The sequence below is a fragment of the Aegilops tauschii genome, chromosome 7 (assembly GCF_002575655.3).
Source record: "Aegilops tauschii subsp. strangulata cultivar AL8/78 chromosome 7, Aet v6.0, whole genome shotgun sequence".
NCBI lineage: Eukaryota > Viridiplantae > Streptophyta > Magnoliopsida > Poales > Poaceae > Aegilops > Aegilops tauschii.
The window spans coordinates 521,518,812-521,527,250 of NC_053041.3; positions in this window are offsets into that span (position 1 = coordinate 521,518,812).

An 8,439-nucleotide genomic window follows, 5' to 3' on the forward strand; every position below is an offset into this window, starting at 1 on the left:
AAAATGTACATCCCATTCCTCATTACTGATACGCCATTTTCTCAGCCAGCCGAATGAAGCTCTCCACGTCTTAAAAAATTTGCAGCCCAACAGGCCTGACCAAGTGACTTACTTGGCGAATCACAAAAAAACTGGGCTGTGGCCGTGACCCAGCTGCGGCCGTGGACCCGGCTGTCAGCCTCTCCACGTACAGTACTCTTCCGATGGAAGTCGTTCCTTGACCACGTTGACCACGCCGCACCGAGAGCACCAAGGCGGTGGACAACGGTGAGGCCTAGGAAGGGGATGACGCGGAGCCGTGGAAGACACGGCAGTGGATGCCCACGCGGAGAGGAGTACGAGGGTTCACTAGTTCGGCTGCGGCGTGAGGCTGTCGTCGCCGCAGAATAACAGGGGGTCTGGGTGAGTAGAGGGATGCCTTGGCCAGCGGTGGGAGTAGTAGGGGGCGGTGAGGCCTCCGCGGCATCACAGCCGGCCATGGGTGGCAGGAGCACGCGGCACGACCGACGCTACTTTGGGCGGCTGGAGCAAGAAGACCAGAGGTAGAAGAAGCACTATGGCCGGTGGATGGACATAGTACGGTCACTGGAGCTAGAATTGTTCATATTGACTAAATTGACAAAGCCCTCCGTCCCCGTCAACTTAGTAGGCCCACAAGTCAGCCACCCACTATGGTGGGTCCCAGCTAGCAGGGGTATTCATTTTTTTGTGCGTAATAAGGAGGCACTTCCTTGCGTGCAAAGATATAGCTGGTGGGTCCGACCTGTCAGCGGGGGGAATGTTTTTTTCACGAAATATAGAAGCCCTTACCACGTACAGTCCACGTACAGTGCGTAATAACGAGGAACTTTCCTTGCGTGCGACCATTGACTTCGTGGGTCCCAGCCGTCAGGCTCTCCACGTACAGTCCTCTTCCGATGACTCTCGTATGTTGACCACGCAACGCCGAGCGCACCGAGGCGGTGGACGACGGCGAGGCCCCAGACTGGAACGACCCGGAGATGGGGAAGACACGGCAGTGGCTGCCCACGCGGTGGAGAGTACGAGGGTTGACTGGTTCGGCTGCCGTCACCGGAAAATAACAGGAGGTGTGGGTGAGTAGAGGGATAGACAGGCCAGGGATGCGAGTATATGATGGGGCCGTGAGGCCTGCCCGGCAGCACAGCCGGCCACAGGAGGCGGAAGCAGGCGGTTCCAACGGCGCTGGTTTGGGCGGCTCGGGCAGGAAGATCAGAGACTGAAGAAGCACGATTGCCGTTAGATTGACATCTAACGGTCTCACGCCGGTAGAGTCGATTGTTGACTAAGTTTATGTTTTGATAAACCTTGTGTACGCATGAACTTAGTAGGCCCACAAGTCAGCCTCCAAATCTGTGGCAGACAACATAGAGCCCATTTGCTATTTTTTAACAATTTGCAGCCCATTTGCTAATTCTTAAGTAATTAATTACAGCTCATTTTCTGCCCAGGACCACGGTCAAAAAGTTTAACCTTATTTTGCATATGTCGGTGGAGTCCAAACTTTTGTAATCCCGAAATGATAGACATTTTTTAAGAACTTATTGATTTGCCAAAAAATATCGTTTTATTTTTGTATGCAAATAAGACGTGGGACAATTGAGTTGGTTTAAGGGAAAACCAGTGCTAAAAAAATCAGCGCTGGGAGGGAAAACAACAACAAAAATAAGGATGTAAATATGAAAAGTGAATTTTATGTATTTTCAATATAATGATACGTGTATATGAACTAGTAAAACTATAGGTAGAGATTAGAAAACGGATGTAGGACATGCGTTTCAAGAGGAAAATGGAAATGGGCTGTGTGTTTGATTCAGTAAAAAAAGTGCCTGCGGATGTTGTAAGACAAAATATAACTAACGCTGGCGGGCCAGAGGCCAGTAGATACCTGCTGGATCTTTGTGCCCCGTTGTCGTCATGGGCTGGGCCTGTTAAAAACAAAACCAAGCCTGGGCAGTCTACAACCCAGTTGAAACTTGCTCGACCTGAAAAAACAATATACGTGCTCAAGAAACGAGAGAATTCTGCAAGTACAGACTGATAACTGGGATGCAGCAGGGATGTTGTTTTTTCATCATGATAATAAGAGCATGCACTTGTTTCGAAAAATTTGGAGAACTGAAAATTCGAACGGCAGGTGCTTATGCTACCCATCAAATAAAAATCAGGTGCCTGAAAATTTGTTCCGAAACAAATGAATCAGCTTTATATCCACGTCGACCCTCGGCATGATGGTTGGAAGCAAATGCCAAGTTCAGACCAAAATATCGTTAACAACAATACCAACTTGCGGATGACAAGGTAGTACAAGTACCAATACCAAACTAACTTATAATCTTTTTACTCCTGGCCCTAGTGTTCGTCTGGTAGGAAATCATGCACAGGACCAGCTCCCGCTCCTTCTCTTGCTCCAGGTCCCCGAGGTGGTACTGGTGCATCACCCAGTTGGTCCTCTGCTGGTCGAAGTTCTTGTTGGTGTACAGCACCAGAACCTTTTTGCTGCCCGTCTGTCGGCCGTTAACCATCACCGGCAAGGTATTGTCGGTGTTGTGCCACATCGCGTGCATCCCGCACTCCGACTGTATCTTGCGACGCGTCCACATGCCCCTTTTGAACGCCCTGGAATTGTGCTGGAAGAAATGCTTGCTTAGGCCACTCAGTGTGATACCTGCAGTATTATCGAATACAGGTTTTAGTGTACGTAGTTGGCATTTTCATAACATCTTTGGCATGTTGCAGTCACTTGTTTCACTTTTTATTTACTGTCAAATTGTAATTGCTACACCAGGTCTGCATCTAAAAAACTAGAGCTATAAACAAAGGAATATGTTTGTGCAAGTAGACGGTCGATCGGTGTCTTACCTGGAAATTTCTCAGGATGGGTGTAGCATATGCCGTGCTCGCTGTCGATGGTTGGTATGAACAAATCGATGAGAGGGTGAGATCTCGCGCTGTCAGCACTCACTTTGGCCTCAAGGTGCTCGATCAGCTCCTGATCCGTGGGATCTAACTTGGCGCCAGCCGGCAGCACCGGCCAATCCTTCTTCGACTTGCATGGGTTAATTCCAGTTATATGGTACTCAATGTATGATCAGTCTCCTGTTTTAAGTGAATGATGAAAGATTTCGACAGATAAGTGGTACTCCAAATCTGAAGTCCAGAATACCCAAACACGCCACGGGGATTCTTGTGTCACCTCACGTGCAGTGTGTTGTCACGTCAATTCAATGTGTGGACATGATGAACAATTTGACCGACGTATACTAGTACTGCTACTGTACAACTTACTAGTCGTATTTAGTGTCACATTTTAACCATAGGTTTAACTAACAAGTACGCACTTGAAGCCTAAGTGATATATATATATATATATACTGCACAACATCTCCATCATCATTATCAGTACATCCTGCACAGGTGAGTTAGGATGCACTTGATCCCAGAAAGGTATCTATCCTTCAAACCAGAGGAGTGCTTCAAACTAACAACAGTCCAACAAAGGAGGGTCGTGCTACAGCAGCAGAATACATGGCCCAGTCTACATATCAGTACGAATCAAGTTGTGCATATTTGTTGTTGGCATGAACCACATCGCCGCATATCGGGTTTGCAAAAGCCATCCATCGCATGGAAGCTTGATGCCTTTCACACACTGAAGATTATCTCGCAACAAGCTGTGTCGATGAATCTCTGGATATGGCGATTCATGAAACACATGGTATGATGTGTAAACACAGTCCCCCTGGCGAATGGAAGTTGCATAGCATGGTAATCATCGCCGGTGATATGATCGATGATTGGTTGGATGATCGGATAATTGAGCCCGAGGAACATGGAGTGGTTGCCGAGGCTGTAAACCCGCCTCCAGTTGAATACGCCTAGCCCAACGGAGCTGGGATCTTTCTCGAACACGAAGCAGCCATAGCCATCCATGTCACGAACGCCCCAGGCATTGTACTGCATGTGGTTTGATGAAATGGTTTGGTCAATTTGGTATGTGCAAATGAGCATCAAATGACCACCGTCAGCTGAACGAGCGATAAACCACCACCCATCGGCTGGTATGATTCCAGGTCCTGGAATCATGAAGGCCAACGCATTTGCGTCTGCTGCAACAATTCAAATTGGAGACCAAAAGGACAAAAATAAACAATCATGTTCAGAGTATGTGTGGAATTAAGATTATTATAACAGTGACACATATCATAGACAGAGAATTGCAATGCCGTGGTCATAATCATACCCCAAGTTAAAAAAATAAGCCAACGGCTTTCATATTCTAGCAATATATCATGGTTCAAACATCATGTAACAATGAGAGGAAAACAGATATGACAGGGCCTACTCATATTCTACCATAGCACTTACTATAGTTATCATATCAACTCTAAGCAATAACATGTGTTGTTATAAAAATCCTGGAAATGAGAGTAACATATAGCAATCATGAGGTTATACTCAGAATATCTATTCTAACAATCATTAGATACCAATTGTTCTCATATCAACTCTAACAATAACATGTGTGGTCATAAAAATCTAGGAAATGAGAGGAACATATAGCAATGATGTGGTTATAGACATACTATATATTCTAAATTTTTAACAATGAACAGGCAGTCGTATTCTTAAGGTAAAGATGAGATGAGATAGAACAATTACACGACGATAGATTCCACCAATATAGGCAGCCAATCTGTGCGTCGACCGCATAAACGATGCCATCGTGCACTATAGCATCAGACAGAAGTGTTGGGTGAAGAGGATCGACGATGAGCCATAACCATGTATGGCGACCGGATTCCAGATAGACTAATCCCATGTTGAACACGGCAATGAGCTTGTAATCCATGTAGTCTTCTGATGGTGTGGGCACTTCGCAGATTACAACCTTCAGCAAACAGAGGTCGAGCCAAAAGCTCGACGCGTCTCATGCGTAGTAGGCAGGAGTGTCCGGCGGGCCGCGAGGCTCGATGGCGGCGGTATCCAAAGATGGAAGGGTGATCTCTCCCTGGGTGTAGATATCCATGAGACGCCACGGACTACCGGATTGGTGGATGAGGACGATCCAGTTGGCCTTCATGCCCGCCCAGTAGTGGCCGCGCATGAAGGGCAGGTGGACGGGTAGTGGTAGCATGTCGAGGGGCACCACGGCAACCTCCGTAGGATCGTCAAGTCGGTGTCTGGGCCACCAGCGAGGATCGGGCATCAGCAAGCAGGGTGTCTTGAAAAGAGCCGGCCGGTTGCAGACGAGTAGAGGGTACAAAGATACCGAGCATGCGGCCAGACGGACGGTGCTGAGTAGGTCCATACGATTACAGATCTGCTCCAAGAGAACATCGGGGAGGGAATTCCAATCGCGGCTTTGCGTGTCAGTCGGTTCTGCCATTGGGGTTTTCAGTGCCTGCGGGCCAGCGAGGAAGTGGATTCGGGTGGGCGAGCGAAGAAGCTTCTCCTCGTGTGGCCGAGCAGTGAGTGGGGGGATATGTTACGCGCGAGCTACCAAGGAAGATAGCGCGGGCAGGCGAGTAGTGAGCGGGGCGAAATGGTGTGCGGCCGACGATGGGGAAGAGAGGAGGAAGAAGAAGAGAGGAGGAAGAAGAGTGGAAGACGGGGAAGAAAGTGCATTAAATCTCAATTCTACTACTACTACCAGGATATACCGTCCTTCGGATTGTAAATAGTTACACCGATGACATGTGGGTCTACCACAAGAGGGCCCATATGTCAGTTAATGGAGGACAGAAGCGTGCTCTACTGGCAAACATGATGGCAGTACTGGGTAAGGCTGATTTAGTAACACCAACACGCTGGTTCAGCTTATTAATTAAGTGTCCCATCTGCTGCAGCGTGTATTGTCACTTCACTGCAAAGACTAGTTGAATAGTTCTCTCTGACCGAGATGGGGAATAATGGATCGCGAAGACTTCCTTTCTACATTATCCCTATGCCTCTACACTCACTTCACTCATTTTGTTCCGTACGTAGTCACTTGTTGAAATCTCTAGAAAGACAAATACTCCGTATTTGGGAACAGAGGGAGGATTTCACTCCGTATTTGGGAACAGAGGGAGGATTTCACTACGTATTTGGGAACGGAGGGAGTATCACCATATGGAGGAAACAGAGGAAGCTTGAAATATGAACATGTCAATGGGAGGGAGTAAGCCCCATGCATGCATGCAACATGCAACACTCACACGTACACATGGACACACGCAACACTCACGCACCCATGCGGCACACACAACATGACGCAACACACACGCTCACGCTCAAGTGCTCAACCTACTCCCTACGTCCGTGAAAGACTGTACATTTAGAGATTTACACATTGACCAGGGCATAATTAACGCCTAAAAGTTATGTGTGCATGCGACCATTGAGAGAAGAAGATTAAATGAAGGTCGTTGCATGCTGTGATTAAGGATAGACATGTAGCCTATACCTATAGCACAAGTTGGTGCATTAGTCAATCAATATCGATTTTGATTAAAGGCTAAATGCATTGGAAGTGTAGATGTACTACACTCTTTGTTTTTTAGCTGATTTCTTTGCTCTGCCAACTGATAGGTGGGACCCAAAAACCAGGTGACAATTTAACCTGTCAACAAAGTGCCACGTCGACTATGTGGCCGGTCAGTAGGGTGCAATACGGTGCTCTATGATGAGCTAGTGATCGTATAATCACTGCAAAACTATATATAGTGACCCTAAAGAGCGTATTGTTACATACGTTGACCGCCAGTGCATTTTTCTCGTTTCAAATTAAGCCATATTAACTGGAAAGGATGCAGTATGGACTAGTACTAGTACTGCTTTGATGTGTCCCGTCAACTCACCGAACAAGGAGAAGCTTGCTTACTATGCCTCTCCCTCGCCCACGCGCACGGTGGTTCGCAGGACGAGGAGAGGGTTTTGACTACAGCGCGCCCTCTCCCTCTCCCTCTCCCTTGCCCTCGCCCTCGCGGTGGATGTGCAGCAGTTCTTTCGGTGTCAGATTGCCAGAAGCATAATGTGTATTGTAGTATCATCATTGTTGGACCTTCCGAAGAGGCGAAGAGCCAAGTGCAAGGTTCACACGAGTACGAACTATTGAACCTCCCGAAGAGGCAAAGAGCCAAGCGCAAGGTTTTATAGGAGTTGTCGTCCTAGTAGGAGCGTACTACAACTATAGCGAACGATGCTACTGTATGATGCCGCCACATCACATATATCCAAAGTTGTGCCACCTTTTTTTTTTCTCAAAGAGTGTGTTGGAGCCCGTGCAACAACCACACAAGTTGCACGTACACATAACACATTTACTAGTAATAAATTCTAAAGGACAAATGCTAGTATGCCACACAAGTTCATCTCCAATTCATGTGATAAATTTGTGCACGACTAGTCTACATATATTCACAGCACTACCGTTCACAAGTTACCGTACTCCACTTACACGTTATAGATGGGCTACATGTCCTCCTCCAGGTTCCAGTCCCAGGCGTTCTTCATGGATGGCACGATCCATAGCGGTGGGCAACGCGAATCATTGTCACAGCTTTCTAGTCCGGTTCCACACGATGGAGACTCATCCAAGATGAAGCGGCATAAATCAGGGATAGCGTGTCCCAGCATGTCGTTCATCCGGCGGTGCGCACGGAAGACACAACCATGCTTCATGAACGGCAGGCCTTCCGTGTCGTGCAAGGAAGGTGGCATCTGCTTCACAATGGGGTAGCTGTCCCCAATGAAAAGTGAGTACTCTCCAAGAGTGTTACTCGGCACCCACGTAGCATCACGGGGGTCGAACTCGGCGCCGTTCATCTGGTACACGCGGCATCTCATATCTGGACACATGGTGACATACATAGTCAAGGTCCATGCATAATAATGTTGTGCTCAAATATGGCGGTCAGTAATAGTGTGCAGCAAATAGTACTACTCCGGTATAGAGGAAGTAAAATAACCGGCTTATTATATATAGCCACTGTTGGCTACATGGATGAGATAGTAAGACATGGAAAAAAAAATGGTCGCAGCTAGTGGGTTCAAGTCTTCAAGGGCCTAGCTAGCTATACGCGTCCTCCAAGGTAAAAAGTACTCCTACTAGTACGTAAGTAGAGTACTAGTACAACAATGAAAGAGAAGGCGAGAGGGTTAAAAAATGGAATACCTGGGTAGATGGTGACGGTCCGATCGTGGTAGATTGTGTGACCATGTTGCACATCAGTGGTACCATGGGTAACGACTGCTAAGATAGTTGATCCCAATATGCCAAAGTCAGCTACAAGGTTCCAGGTTAGACCGAATCGCGAATGCAAATGCACATCTAGGATCGGCGATCTTATTTTGATCGCGGGATGACTGGTCCCTGCAAAATAATGGATTACCATTAGGGATGCAAATGATGGTTTGTGCATTCCGTTTGTAATCCCC